This window comes from Falco biarmicus, chromosome 15 (assembly GCF_023638135.1).
Source record: "Falco biarmicus isolate bFalBia1 chromosome 15, bFalBia1.pri, whole genome shotgun sequence".
Lineage (NCBI taxonomy): Eukaryota > Metazoa > Chordata > Aves > Falconiformes > Falconidae > Falco > Falco biarmicus.
In genome coordinates this window covers 13867984-13883795 of record NC_079302.1, presented here as the reverse complement: position 1 = coordinate 13883795, position 15812 = coordinate 13867984, and positions in this window count along the sequence as shown.

Here is a 15812-nt window from a genome sequence, read left to right as displayed (position 1 = left end):
TGGGTGAATCTTTATTCTTCCTGTTTAAGGTTTTATTTGCACATTTGAAAGCAACCAAACTAAAGGATTTTTCACTTCATAGAAAAAAGTAAATATGATTAACATCAAAAAAAAGATGCACGAAATCTCAGAAACTACAGCAACCACGGGGAGAAGACAGGAACATGGCCTTGCACAAAGAAAGCCAAGAGAGAAAACACATTTAGAACAGGGAGATTTTAACATTAGCTCGAGCTAGTTGTACCCATAGTAATAAAGCTGTGCTGTACCTTGAATTCTTCAGCAGAAAAAGGTACAGAAATTGTCCAGAAGGATTAAGAATTCACACGTAGCATTGTGGAAATTCAGTTATTCAATGGCTGAAATTTGCAGCGAGGAGTTAATGTTACAGGTGAGCTGGTGGAGCATGCATGCGGCAGGGTGAATCACGGAGGTAGCACCACATTTGCTGCTGTAGAGGCAAATGCCACAGGTCTCTTCATCTGCAGAGAGTAAAAATCTGCAGTGCACTGAGTTTTAATCAAAATCCAGGGAGTAAATGAAAAAATTTATGTTTTGCAAAGTTTAGGTCTTTCACACCCTCTCCTGGGTGGGTGGAACTACTCCTCTTAGGCACAAAATCGTAGCATGTAAAAATGTTGCTTGAGGATGGATGAGCACTGGTCTTGGAGCTGAACTCTGCCTCACTATGGGATAATCACTGTGCCCTGGAACTGGGGAACAACAACTGTTTGGGATGGGGGGGGGGGTGTGTGTGTGGGGTGTCTCCCAAAGATTTTCCTGCCTTCTGATTTTAATAGACAATAAATGAAAACATGAAAACCCCATCAAGGAGCAATGACCATCTCATTGCATCTCCATGGAAATGCTCACAGTCTCCTGTATGGTCCCAAGTTTCCACTAGGAACCAGGCATTAAATGGTACATATATCCTCTAGGAAACCCTAAGAATGACCATCGATGGCCTTGACCCACAAAGCAGGGCATCCCCGGCCGAGACAGCCCGTGGGAGAGGAGGTCTGAAGGAGAACTGTGTTTGTCTCATCTAAGTCTGTCCGCGGAGATTTTTGTGACCTGGCAGCTGGTCCGCAGGCTTCCAATGCAGATGGTGGGGGTCTTGACAAGAGCCTTCCCGCCTAACATCAGAAGGCTGCTCTCAGCTCTAAGATAATGTTTCTTGTTGAAACTTTTATAAGGACTATAACCCCTCTGTCTACCGTAATTTGGGAGTTGAATATTTCCCCTATCTGTTTAACATCTGTATCGTAACAGTATATTATAAAAAGCTCACCTCGTGTATTGTAAGCATGATCCCAGTGAAATTATTCCTTAGTATTGTGTTTTTCATTTCTGGATACCACTGCTTGGCATGATCCACCACAGTGGAAGTATGTTTCCGTGGGGAAGCCCGGGGAAGGGGAGGAGGGAAGGTAAAGCTGTGGTGTAATGTCATACTAAAAATGTCACCCAGCTGAGCGTTTTAGGGGCTGTGAGAAGTTCTGCAGCTCCTCACCTGTTGGTGTTGCGCAGGGTGTTGTTTGGGGGCCTTCTGTTGTGGCACTTTTTTTAACCAAAAAGGCCTCAGCAAACAGGGAAATCGCAGGAAAAGAGGAAGAAGAAAATTTAAATGATCCCAGAGTGAACTGTTTTGCTGTTAATACAGAAATACAGAGCAAGACACATTTAATGGGCTCTATTTTTTATTATACTATGCTGAATAATTAAGTTTGAGGCTAAGTGTCACATAGATTTATCTTTTAATTAAAAAAGCATGGTTCACGCGTATTTGAGTGGTAGTCCAAATAAATGCAATATAGAAATTTATGTTTGTTTATCTAGGTGTTAATTACCTAGAGATTGTTCTGGATTACTTCTTTTTATAAAGTGTCATAGGCTCATGTCACAAGTAATAAAGCTTAACAGTGGAACCTTATCAATTTGCTAACTATAACGCTAGTGTGACCTGGAGGAAAAAAAAAAAAAAAAAAAAAGAACTACCAACTTTGTAAAACGTTCTCTGCATGCACCCCATTCAACACATAAAACCCACGTGGTGAACAAAGCAATCATTTTTAAAATGTTCTTGTAAGTAAAAGTACAACTATATCTTTGGTGTTTTACAGCCTTTCATACATGTAATTATTTATATAACACACTGTTATTTATGCCCGTGTACTACATGTTGTGCAGAGACAGACATGGTAAGCAACAAAATGTAGGTTACCTGGTGGGCAAGCTATTCATTTAATGTACGAAGTAACACTTAGAAAGGCTGAACACTATATTTAAAGCAAGATGTAGCAGATGTAATTTTCTTAATATTTTAAAGGTTTTACAGCATTGCTAGCAACCAAGAGGATGGGAAATGCAAACCGAAGACTAAAGATAAAAGACCATGTATATCAGTGGTGCAAACAGAAGGAAAAACTGTGTACAGACACAAATTGTTCATCAAATTCTCTGTCAGTCTGGTGTTTTCTTTGTTTATGACCAGAATTTATATTAATGCTCCACCGAGCCATGTGTAAGGATGCTGGGCGCAGGCGGAGAAGGCAAACTTCACAGCGCATGTGAGCTGAGGGGCTCTCCACCGCCAGCGTAAATCAAATGCCATCCACCGTATCACCCCAGGGGAGGAGTTGCCCCCAGGGTTTGAAAGACTGAGAAATCTTTTGGGTTTTCTCATAGGTGCAAACAGCTCTCTCTTTGGGGTTAATTATTTATGTTTTTCTAAAAGTTCTGATGATTTAAAATAATACCAGGTTTCTATGGCACTGCGTCGCGCAGCAGATGTATCTGAGAACCTTCACTTACTGGTATGGCAAAGAAATCAATGAAAATTACTCTCTGTGCTCACAGTCATTAATTCTTACTTGATATACAGATTCTCAAAACGTGAAGAAGGCTGGTAACAGGGTTTCTTCTATTTATTACACATCAATTACCTGTAAAGACATAGATACCACAAGCTTTGTCTCATGTGCAGGCAGCAGTAGCAGGTAAGTTGCATCTCAATAGCTGAGGTTGAAGGTAAATTTGAAAACGCTGCTGAATGTGGCATCCTTGGTGATAATGGAAATATTTTAAATTTTAAGGGACTGAAACTGATACGTATGTTTATAGATACGTAATAACTCTGTGTGTACAGAGACAAACATATACACTCTGCAGTGTTTTCTTTTAATAGGAACTGATTTAATCCCTTATCTCCATATTTAGTGTCCCGAAGTGTCTGATTTTGAACACTGTAGAGAAGCCTGTAGTGGATTTTCAGCTTTTCTGAGTGTCAGCTAGTTACTGAGGAGCAGAAATATGGACCAAGGGTTGAAAATCTGAGCCACAGGATATGATGAATCACTGTTGCTCCCGAAATTCCAGCTGCATAAAGTTGAAATAATTTGATGGTGAGTCAGGTTTATTATTAATGAAGCTAGAAGGGAAAAAACCACTTCTCTTTGAAAGAGAGAATTTGTGGAGAAAACGTGTCCTTAAGTTGCATGAGGTATCACAACACAGAATACATGATTTCTCTTTAGGTTGTGCCACTGTGGTCCCTTAATATTTTCTAGATTTTATTCTTGGGGGATTGTTCTCTCAATTGTTTTCTGTTTGAAAGAAGTTGATGCATGAATGAGTGAAACACAAGGAGTAATAAAGAAAAAATGGAGCTATTAATCCCAACAGAGAAAATCTCTCTTTTGTTAAAAAACTCTCACACGATGTCTGTGACTGTGGTAGATCCGTCTTCACTAGGGAATTACTGCCCCTGATTTGTGCTAGCCCTTACCGCGCTGCTGGTGGAAGCCAACACACGGTGCGATGGCAACAGCACTCGGTAAGGGTCTGCTGCTGGGGAAGACAACTGGTGATTTTCTGTGAAGAAGTCTGCTGTGAAAAATGTAGGTATCACCAAAGCTAATTATGATCAATCAGTATTTGCATTGCTTTTGCCAGAGCAGTGCGTACTTTCCCCATGGAGCAATGCATCCGTGTCTGTGCGCCCACCGCCAGCCGCGTGTCCCCCCTCAGACCCTGCTGGTGGTGCTGACACCATGGAACCCAGCTCGCCTCTGTGCCAAGGAAAAAGTTCATTTTCAGTTAGCTCTGGAAAACTGGAAGGCTTGCTCCTTTTTTCCCAAAGCCATCGATCCACCCCATGCTTCCACTGAGCTAAAGCCTCCAAACAACATTCATCAATGGGAGAAACACCTTCTCTTTAGTGTTGTATATGTTGATTCTTTAATGCCTGCTCCTTCCCTCTCCTTCTGTGGGTGTTAGTGGCAACACACTTCTGATGTTCAGAAGGAGCAAAGCCACTACCTGAGTATCTTGTCAGTGCTCAGTGGTGTTTGCTTCAGCAGAAACACTGTCCCCTTCCCACGGCCTCGTGGCCACGCTCCTATTCTGTTCACTGCAGGGAGGTCAGTCATTTCCACCTGAGCAAGCGTCAGTTGAGCAGCCTCATGCATTTGCAATTAGATCATCGACGCTTAAACTGATGCAAAAAAAGCGTCTGATCTTGTCAATATTTCTGTTTGACAGAAGTGGGAGGGAAAGTTGGAGGAGCTGCCCTGTGCTTTGGGCTCCTTTTGGAAAGGATGACACCCAAAGGTGTGCCTTGCCCAGGTGCAACTGCTAAACTCATGCTGTTTGGGCAGGGGCTGAGAGATGCCGATTTACTGTCTGCTACTGGCCAGTCCCGGCCGGTGCTGTAACACAGCACTTGGCATCCGAGATGTGACAGCAACTGCCCAAACACAGCCGGTGTAAGGAAATGTGATACTGTTCGCTCAACCCAAATTGGAGAACAGTGTCTCCATGGAAAACCAAGCCCTCATTTCTTCCAGTTAAGGCCATTGCTAATCTGCCTAACATCAAAAGCACTAAGGCTGGGGGGGGGCGGTGATTCTCTCCCCGGTGAGAAAGGAAAAGTGAGGTAATGTGGGACAGTATTTGGCTCAGAGATGAAAATTAGACCTCATTAAGTCTTTATTTTCAGCTCACATTGAAAATACTGTTTTCCTCCAGTGCTTCAGAAACTTCTATATCAAAGAAGCCCTGCACTAAACGAGGGAGAGCAGAGTAAATGCTACACACAGGCATATGCTTTAGTCCTGTACGCTGAGCATCTCACCCCCCAGCACTGCTTCAGACCAGGTAGGCGTCAGCCAGCTTTTCTCTGCCGCCAAAAAGGATGAACAGTTTCCATTTTATCAGACAAAAATGATGCAGAATACAGCACATGTTGTTCTAACTACTGATTTTTCCAATTTGGTCAAATAATTCCTTCCAAACCACAAGGGTGGAAATATGATATGAAGAACTGATGAATCACTCAAGTACCAAAGACCTGGCACCACTTTTGGACAAAGCTTCAAGTCAAAGGAGAGATGTGTTTACCCTGGGAGATGGCAAGCTGCCAGGCTTGGGGAAGGGAGGTCAGCACGGGGTTTCTGCAGGTAGGTGGGGTTTGAATCTGACCCGGTTGAGACTGCTCGCGGGTCCATACCAGCCCCCTGCCCCAGGAAGGCACGCTGCTGAGCCATGGCATGATGATGCAGGCCAGGTGTTGAGCTGCCCCCTCCTGCCTTCTGCCCCGGAGAGAGCTTGAGCCTCCAACAGCAAACCCAGACTCACGCTTGTAGGGCAGGTCCCACTGCTGAGTTGTGTCCCAGGAGGTGGGCAGAAAGACAGGAGAAGAAAAAGGGAGAAAGAAGAGAAAAGAAGCCATCAAGATCATCTTTCCCTTCCCCTGTAGTGATGTAATCCCTAATTTTCACAAATGTGGAAAAATAGTCACAGCACCTGTCTAAGTATTTGAATTTACCACCATGTTTCCTCTGTGCATTCAAAAAAAAAAAAAGCAAAAAATCCAACAAATCCAACCCACAGTAAATTCAAATACTGAATTGTAATGTTTGCCTGGTTGCTATTTCTTAGTAGCAACCAACGTGTTAATCACTAGTATATAATTAGATGTCATTTTGGAGCAATTCAAAATCAAACAAAATCTCAACATGCTCTGAACATGTTGTGAAAGTTTACATTACAATTAATTTATGATTACTCAAATGTGCATCCAGTGATCTTAAGTCTTGCTTCATACATTACAAAGAAAAAAGACAACTTCTGTTTCTACACACCTTAATGCCAGAAGGCCCCCAGAGAAAAGGCTTTCCTTTAAATAAATGTATTATTTAAATTCTGTTTAAACAGCTAAGCATAAGATGAAGAAATGAAATGAATTTGATGAAATAGCCCCTGTGTATCCTTGGAACTGTCTCCCTTCTTTTCCTTGGGTTTTTTTTGGTTTCTTTAAGCAGTTGGTTTTTCTTTGCCGTCTCATCAGCAGATAGAAAATTAAGGGAAACCAGTATTATTTCATTTCACACCAATTCACTAGAGCCATGAGTTAATTTCAGCACGTTTTCCTGAAGGTGAAAAGAAGTGCACATCCTTTTGTCCCAACAGCAAGCCAGTGTCACGAACTGCTGAGCATTCCCAGCCCTGTCAAAATCAAAGGAGCAAGGATGGCTAGTGAGTCATGGGAAATACTGGATGCATTAGTGGATACAGCCAATATGCTGAATTACGGTTGTGTAATAGACATACAAGCTGTTGTATCAGGACACAGCTACCGTAATCACAGTAAGTAAAGTTTTAAAAGCATGCATGCTCCTATCCTTTGTTGGAAATGGTGATAATGTACATAAAAAGGTTAACAAATGGCTATACTTCTCTGCATCTAGAGCAGAGAAAACCTTACTGCCTCTGTTATAACAAGCTGCCAGCTGATATCTAATCTTGCTCTTTATGTATGTATCCTATACATGCAACCACAGAACAGGGAGGAAGATTATTTTGGGTGTGAAGTGAGAAAGTTGTTTTATGCCTTAATTGCCTATAATGAGCATGGCAAATGCTGAAAGATGCAAGGAAAATTCTCGTCCAATAATATAGTTCTTTATTACTTTAGGATTCCATCTTCCTAACTATTTCAAGGATGTTGTTAGCAGAGGAAGGCATATTTTTATTTAACATCTTTATTAATGAGTTAAAGAAAGAAAGAAGTAAACACACTAATTACATTTGCAAATGACGGTACATTAGTAGCTATTGCAAACATCACCGAGGACAGAAATAGAAGAAAAAAAGGCAAGAATAAAAAATTTAACCTGAAGAAACCCAAATTCACATCTGAAGGCAAAAATACTCCTTCAATTGTATTGTTCAGGCAAGCAATCATGGAAAGAAACATGGAAGTAGTAATGGGGAGTGGGGCCAGGGGCAGCCAGGGGCAAGCGGCTGGGCTCCCTGGGGGTGCAGTGGGGAGCCCTCAGGAGGGGCTGGCAATGGTGTGGGGCTGTTTTGGTGGGTCAGTGGGCACCTCTGTAGCTCCCAACTAACAGAGAGCAGGGGAAATGACATTCTTTCTTTTTTTAAAGGAGGAAAACGTGAACCCCGCAGTCAGAATTCAGGAGTGGGCAAAGAGCAGCCGTTAGAGTGTGGGGCTCCCGGCAGGGCTGGATGGGTGGGCAGCTCTCGGGCTGGGTGCAGCCCTGTCTGCAGCCAGGTGCTGAGCATCAGCCTGGGCCCAGGTGCTGACAATGGCCCACCCTGGCCCCTCAGCAGAGCCCGGCTGCTGGCAGAGAGGTGGGCAGGCTGCCAGGCTGGCCTGGAGGACATAAAGGGGCTGCTTCCAGCCATGCTTCCCCCAGGTAGAGGGGACACTGATGCAGCAAGTAGTTTGCTGGCAGCACTGGTAAGTGCCTAAGCACCAAAAATTAAGAGGGAAGGGAGGTATGTGGGGATGGCCTGAAAGAGTCCAGGAGAAATGAGATAAAACTGAGCAAGCTTCCCAAGCGCAGCTCTTCTAAACTCTTTAATAAGCTCCCAGGAGATCTGGTAGATGTGCAGTGACTTAAAATTAGGCTGGATCCAACAGGGAGTAGTGTGCCTGTGCCTGAAGTCAGAGGGGCAGACTCCCCTCCCCGCCCCCCCCCCCCGGTACTGGGGGCTCTGAGCTCCCTCATGGAGACCACTGGTGCAGGGTGAGCTGTGGGGCTGGGCTGTCCCTCGCTCACCTGCCTGCTTGGTCCGGGACATGCGGGTCCCCTGCTCAGCTGTGCAGCTGCTGGTGGCTGCTGCTGTTATTTCACAAAAGTTGCAATTAGTTAAGAGCCACCTAATGAGTTATAATGCAGGAAGCAACCACATAAGCTTAATAGCAGTGAACCACGGTGTTGCGTGTCGTCCTTACCCTGTTAATGATTTAAAAATCAAAAATAAACCAACCTTCTCCCAGCCCCCTGGAACAGGAATAACTTGGTACAGCTCCCTTCCCAGAAACACTCCTGGAGGCTTCCAGCTCACAGCCCTACTACTTTAAGTTGTGGTGTGTGGCTGTTTGAGGCTTTAGCAGCGGTGGGAGGGAGCAGGCTGGCTGTCCTGAAGTACTCCCTTCCACCTCAGGCCAGGGACAGCATGTGCTGCGCTAAAGTGTGCTGCTTTGACAGGTTGTGATGGAGCCGCGCACATCAGCTCTCCACTTGCTCAGCTGCGAAGGCAACAAGGACCGTGCACCTCGATGCCACTGCGTGAGTGATGACAATAACAGTTGAAGCGAGTGCCAATCACGGGGGTGACTTTTGCTATAGTGTTACTTGTGCAGTGGCAATTGAATTGAAACTGCCACATCAGTTTGCATTAGGCCACTTAGCAGCTGATGTGGTTTCTCACTAGCACAGCAAAGGGGAGGGAGTGTGGCTCTGGTGAAGCCTCTGAGAAGCCAGGTTTCCAACTGGGACTGGGAGCACAACTGTGCTCAGCTACAGAAGCTGTAAACTGTCTGTCTGGAAAATAGTTTCCTTGGAAATTTCAAACTTAAAACTTCACACGCACACACATCCCCTAAAAAATGGCAAGGTGGTAGCCTGCAAGTGTTCAGCTGCACAGCTGTCTTGCTGCAGCTGGAGCAGCTCTGCTGAGCATCCCTGGTGTCCCCAGAACACCCAGGGCTTTGCTGCTCTCCCTGTCTGGAGCTTGAGGGGATGGAGTGTTGCCATAAGATGGACATTTGTCCTCAGTCCTGCATCCCCCTGCAGCAGGGGTGAAGGTGGAGATTCCCCCTGCAGCTGAGGGTGCCTGGTTTGGGGCTGGAGCCTGCTGATGGCCACGGTGGGGCCTGCGCTCCCCGCCTGTGCCAGCTCCCACCTCGGGGTGGGGGGATCAATATCTCATTACCTGTGGCCCTGCTTCACCAGAGCCTCGCATTTTGGGAGGGAGTTTAATGTAATATCCCCACTGTTCTAAACTGTAAGATCTGCAACACTGTTGTGAGAAGCATAAATCTTTTTTTTTTTTTTTTGTGAGGTGAATTAGCTAAGCAGGTTTATTTTTTCCAGTTGTAGAATTGTTCTAATGCTTCTTTGACCAGCCTTGGCCTAAAAAAGACTTCATCTTTAAAAATCCAATTTTACAAACAGTTAGTCTTTAGTGTGGACTGTTGCTTTTTAGTAATTTTGGGGGGAAAATTAATGGCTGATATATTTAATTTTCAGACCCAGCTACTGCATGTTTAAAGCGCCTTTTTTTATAATTTTATTGTCAACAATATAGGTTGAACACTGCAGAGATATTGCTCTTGCAGGCTTGTAAGATTAAAATCATGGTATTTCTGAAGGGGCTGTTAAAGTGTCTGTGGAGCTATCTGCTACTGCATAGCTCTGAACTAATTCAATGAATATATACTTTAAATATCAGTACAACAGCTTGTTTTCCTACTAGACAGAAAGCTCCACATCCGAGTTAGTAGTCTTACTGACCTCAAAAGAGGAGCCGATCATGCTTAGCTTTCATTTTACTTCTTTCTTTAAATATGGCTAAAGAGCAAAGGCTCTGAATCTGCGTAGTGTAACTTGAAACTAATGGGTAATTAATGTACAGTCAGATCTGCAGTAGCTCCGGGGTCTGGGTACCTAGATTTTGCCTTTCTTCCAAGGACCTACTTTCTTTGAATCCCTTTATATCTGTATCTCTCACTTACACGGGTTAGTGTGTGTTTAAGCTGTGAGTAATGGTTGAATTCATTCCTGCATGGGCAATACTGTATTCCTTTAAAGTAGATCATTATTCTATATGGAATAAATAGTGTTATCCAGTTGATATGCTTTAAGGCTAATGAACCAAAGTCTGCCATCTAAGAAGCCAGATAACAAGACCTGTTTCTCCACTCGTTTCTTCTGATATATTAATTAATGAAAACCAAGATTCCTGTCTGAGAGGGAAATACACTTTTGCAATTCCTATCTCGTTTCAGGAGTTTCCTTCACTGTTACTCCTCAACACTTGTTAATGCGTGTAGGGGAGTGAGTCCCAGTGAGCTGAGTGCTTCTGTGTGCTCTGGGGGAGCCGGTGATGGGGAGCAGCCCCTTGAGCTGGTGATGGGGAGCAGCCCAGCCCCTGGGCAGGGGCAGGCAGGAGTCCAACGCTCCCAAACTCTGCTGGCTCTGTCCTGCCTGGCTCTCTGCGCTGAAGATCTTTTCACTGTGTATTTTTTATGGCAGTGCCTGAGGCCTGTCAGGCATGGGAACACAGTGTTTGCCCACACAGGGAAAGCTAAGCATTCCTTCATCAGCATGGATGAAGAGCTGAGGAGAAGGAGGGAGCTGAGGACAAGAGGTGGAAGGCAGAGCAAGGTGCTCCCGGGCAGGTGAGCCCCTTCCTCAGCAGGTGGGCACTGGAACATGTCCCCATGGCTGTCAAGGGGACCATCTAGCACCAGCCCATCCCTCCAGCAGTCGTGCAGCTCAGGGCTTTATGTTTCTGAACCTGGGAACCTGGTTCTCCCTGGTCTGTGCTGATATGGTGACCTAGAGTGCTGCCAGTTCCAGCCATGAGGCACTCATAAACCTGGCTTAGGAAACATGAGACTAAGTGAAAAGGTAGAAAGTAACTTCCTTCTAGTTTTTTGACCCTTTAGGGTATATTGGCTGGAAGCTAAAGCTTCCTTGCAATTGTCAGCTGGATGTTTACCTCTTCAAAATAAAAGCTGATCTCAGACTTGGGCTTTAAGTAGGTCAAGGCTGTGGGGACTGCTGAACCCCAAAGCGTGGTGGCATTTATTTGGTGAGGGAGCAAAAAGCCATCCATGGTTTACAAGATTGGAGTATGCTTACAAGAGTATACTCTGCATGCATTCTCCAGAATAAATAGCTACCAGAATATGTCACAACACAAAATTGCACAAACAGAAACTTTGTAGCATCTTTTCTGTGTTTTCTCAGTCTGAGAAGTTTTCTGACCTACCTTTCTGTGCCAGGCTGCTGCTCCCTTGAAGATCACCTCAATTCCAGGGGGTCTTCTATCCTGGGGCACGCTCCAGCAGAAACACCTGAAATACTCTCTGGTGTTGGCATTGCCCTGTAGCTTTCTGCTTTGTGTTATGAGTTATTCCCTTTGGAGTCCAAGTACCGGGAGTTATCACGTCTTTAAAGGCCTGCAGAGTTTGAGGAAAAGTAATTGGTTTGTGGCTCCAAACCTCTTGGTGGAATTATGTGAGAAAAAAGCTTTTCAACTTAATTTTCTATCTATATTTGGAGCCGTTGGCATGAATTCAGCCTGCACCATATACCCACAAGCTCTGCAAGTGTGTGCAACTGAGTATTACTACAGCATATCTAGTTGGGATAGCCAGTAGGACTCTTTGCAAGGTGCAAAACTTTTCCACTCTGCAGAATGGCTATTTCACACAGACTTGCTACATACTGTATTTCATCTTTACTAGCAAGTTGCTCAACTGCACTTTTATGTTAATGTAAAAGCTAATTAATTCTCTGTTAACTACGCACACTGCTTTCCAAGAACAAAAGGAACCAAATCCCAAATCATATCTTACTCTCTTGTTCTGACTTTCTGTATTTCCTTGTTTATTAAGCTACAAAAGCCTGCTTGCTTCATGCTACAAAACTTGCAAGTACATCAGCCGTAGTTTTGGAAGCCACTGAGACATCTTAAAGTTTGGTTTTTTGTTTGGGTTTTTTTTTTTTTCTATCTACCTCTAAGGTCAAATCTGCTGTTTCAGTAGATGAAAGCCTGTGGCCTTGGTAAGGAAGGCCAAGGGTTTCTTTCTGATGGTGTTACACAGGCTGTCTGCTGCAATCAAATGCCACCACCCTCCAAAGTCTTCTGGCTCACACACCAAGCAAAGCAGGTGCTCTGCAATGACAGGACAGATGGGATGAACGTCACTGTGGTGTGGCTTTTCTGATGAGTCATTGCAGAGGACTACCTAGGGACAAATTTGCACGACAACAAAATATATAATAACTAATCAGTGAATGAGGTGGGCTACATGGTCCTTTTTTCCAAAGTTTCATCGCTCCAGTATGAAGCTTTACAGTGTGATGCTGAAACCAACAGCCTTAATGGTCTCAGTCTAAATGACTCAGAGCGAGACAGACTTTGACTTCTTCCCTTGTCTTGACAATCAAAAGCACCTGATTTGTTCTGTGTGGGGCTTTTAATGGACATCTTGTGTCTTCCTTGGTGGACAGGAGGAAAGCAATGATGGGTGCCTCAGTCCTGCATTGTCCATAAGCACCATCTGGGAACAGTGGGGGACATCTGGACCACCAAACGCTTGTAAAAGCTGCTGCTTAGTCAAAGCAGGGGAAAGCTAAAATCTGCTTTAAACACCCCTTGCAGTTCTGAAATATCACTTTTGTCTAAGTGCTTTCCCAAATGCTCCAGTCCTCTCCTTCTGATGTTTCCCTTCTCACCGACGTGAATTTTGCAGGGTGGTTTTATCTGATCTGTGGCACAGATACATTTTTCCAAGTTTTTTTGCTAAATGACTTGGCAACTCTGGTCTTTGAGTAACTTGCTTGGAAAAGTGGAATTGTATGGAGCTCCCAAACTCTTCCTGGAATTTAACATTGGAATAATTCAGTCCATGGCGCAATCCAGGGAGTTATGTCTGCTAAGATCTGTTTACAATTCTAGGTAGGGCACATCAAGCAAATCCAGCTTAAATGTGCCCCTTGTTCTGACAGAACCTCTCTGGATCTCCACTAAACTACCATCAAAGGGAAGCTTACTCCTTCGGGGTCTAAACCAGCCTGTTTTTCCTGTGAGTCTTGTTGATTGAAGCTGGAGCAGGACTGAGCCCTACAGCTGCAGAGCTGCTCTTTGCATTTGATGACATGGACCAAAATTTGGAGTAAATCAAAGACAATGTAGGTACTCTGGTAAAACGTGGTTAGCCTATTTCCAGACACTTGCCTGGGTTTCATTACACCTGGATAGGTGATTCCTAAAGAAATGGTGATTTCAAGTTATCCTTCAATGTTCTTCAGCTGTTGAATCAATCCAATGACCTTTTTTTAAAGTGATAAATATATAAGGGGCTGGATCTCTTACTACATAACAAATCACTGATCCATTAGTTCAAATATTGGAACTGGAAGTAACATGCAACTTTCTGCTTCTGACTTCCATTAAATATGGCCAAATTGTATTAGATCATCATCTATAATTAGGCCAATTTTTCCTAATCTTTGTTGAAATGGGTTCAATCTGGTATACAAATGAACACTGTTGGTTTTTTTTTCCATAGGCTGCAAGCTTTCCACTGTCCAGCAATACATGAATCAATTCAATAGTAAGCTAATGTATTGCACATGCTTCATATTTAGGTAGTTTTAGCCTTAAATGATTATCTGCAGGCTTTCTGTTCTTCCCTGTGCATAGCACGTGTGGTTTGTTTCTGTGTGGTAATGCAGCCATTAGAATGTTTTGATGCCCCTTTGAACCTCTGCAGTAAGATGCTTAGGACCTGAGGACTCCTTAATGCACCTGTGTTTAGGCTAATTATTAGTACTCAACAGAAGCTACGCGGTAACTATGGGTTTTGTTACACCGTGGCAGCTGAGTAAGCCCCTCATGTGTACATTATCAGATTACAAAACTCTACTTAACACTGGCATTTTTCCTACGGTACATATTCTTTCTCATACCTAAATATGCTCATACAGAACACTTGTCAGGTCACTCTAAAAGCTGAATCCTTTCAGCAGTGACACAGATCTCTTCTGATACCACTCTTCAATCAGTCTTAATTACTACTCAGAGTCTAATTTCAAGGTCTCCTTAGGTGTTGGTATTAGCTAATATTCAGTAAGTGAGGCAAAAGATAATGCTGTCGGTCTCGTTCGCCTTTCAAGTTAGTATCTCTCTTTTCCCTGCAGAACACAGTAGGGCTAAAACCTTCTTGTTTAGCTTGGGGCAAAACACACCCTGCAAAAGCTGAGAAATAATCTAATTTTTTCAATGAAAGTCAGTGCCAGTCAAAGAAGCTCTTACATACTTACAGTTAGGGTAGATCAAAAATGTACAAATATTGGTAACCCCAGCTTATCGTGTACAAGATTATGAAAGAAAACCAAATTAAGGGAGGATATTCACAAAGTCTTTAAAATAATGAAGGAATAGCAAACGCTGCTTCATTTTAATGTCCTGGAGTCACTGAAAATGAGGGAATTATTGTCGCTTTCATTGGATGAGTTTCTTAGTTTTTAAAACATTAATATTTATGCTGCTCAATTGTCTGTTATAAATAGCCTCTCAGAAATCTGTTTGGGTCCCTTTTTAGTTTAGATATTTAAAACATAAGTAGCCTGAAAGTAGCTAAATATGGGTGCTACATGCAACTTCATCAAAAGACAGAAAGAAGGTGCTCAAGCACTGGATCTCCTCTTCCTCCCAGGAAAGAGTTAACACAAAGAAATAAAATCAGATATGTGTAGCCTCCAGACGTCCATTAAAGTGCAGAATGCTGTTTTCTATCACAGATTATATGCCAGATGTTCAAACTATCTCTAATCATTGCAGATGTAATGGAGTAGAATGTTGCAGTTTGTGAGTTTACTGGCATTAATTCTGTATACTGCACAAGGGAAAAGATTTTAAATATATAATTATATCTCATTAATACTCAGGTTTTATTTCCTTTCAATGGAACAGGACTTATTAAAGCAACCATTTACCGCATGTTTTCTTTTAGTGTTTGGCCCCAGCATAATCCTGTGTGCATTGTACGGGTAAATATGTACTAACCTGAGTTTATAGAAACACACACTACTGTATATAATTCCACTGGTGCAAACCCCCACTTTTTATATGCATGAGATGTTTTTATAATGTAAATTGACAAGGAAAAAAATCTTACTTATACAGTACTGTGCTAACCACGTACTATCTTACTTTTTATGGAGAAGAAATGTAAAAAATGTATCTTTTAATGATATTTATTCAGTTATGCTAGAAGAAAACTCTGCAGATATGTGAAATGTGTCAGGCTACTTTCACGCCCTCTGACTGCTACAGCCTTGCCCCAGTGCCAAAGGCAGATACTACAGCAGTGAGAGTGACTCACTGAGGATTTTTCTTTGGTATTATCCAGTATGCTGAATGCAGGAGAGCTGGTCCTGCCCTGCCTCCTCCCTTGCCCCCAGACCCCGCTGTGTGATGGGACACTCCTGCTTTTTCACTCTCCCTTTATCTGCCGCCCTTTGGGGCTCAGCTCCCATCAAACAGCGTCTGCAGGGCACAGCGTTTCCTTTGTCCTCCGTCCTCTGCTGGGGCTTCCTACCCAGTGCAGAGTTCAGCCACATCTGAGAGAGTCTCTTTACATCCTATAGCTATTGAAATCACTACAAAAGTGTTCATCGTTCTCAGGGGGCTGTGGACTTTGCTGTCCTCTGAAAGACGGTGACAAAGCCATGAGGATGAACTTTGTGGGGAAGTTCCTACAT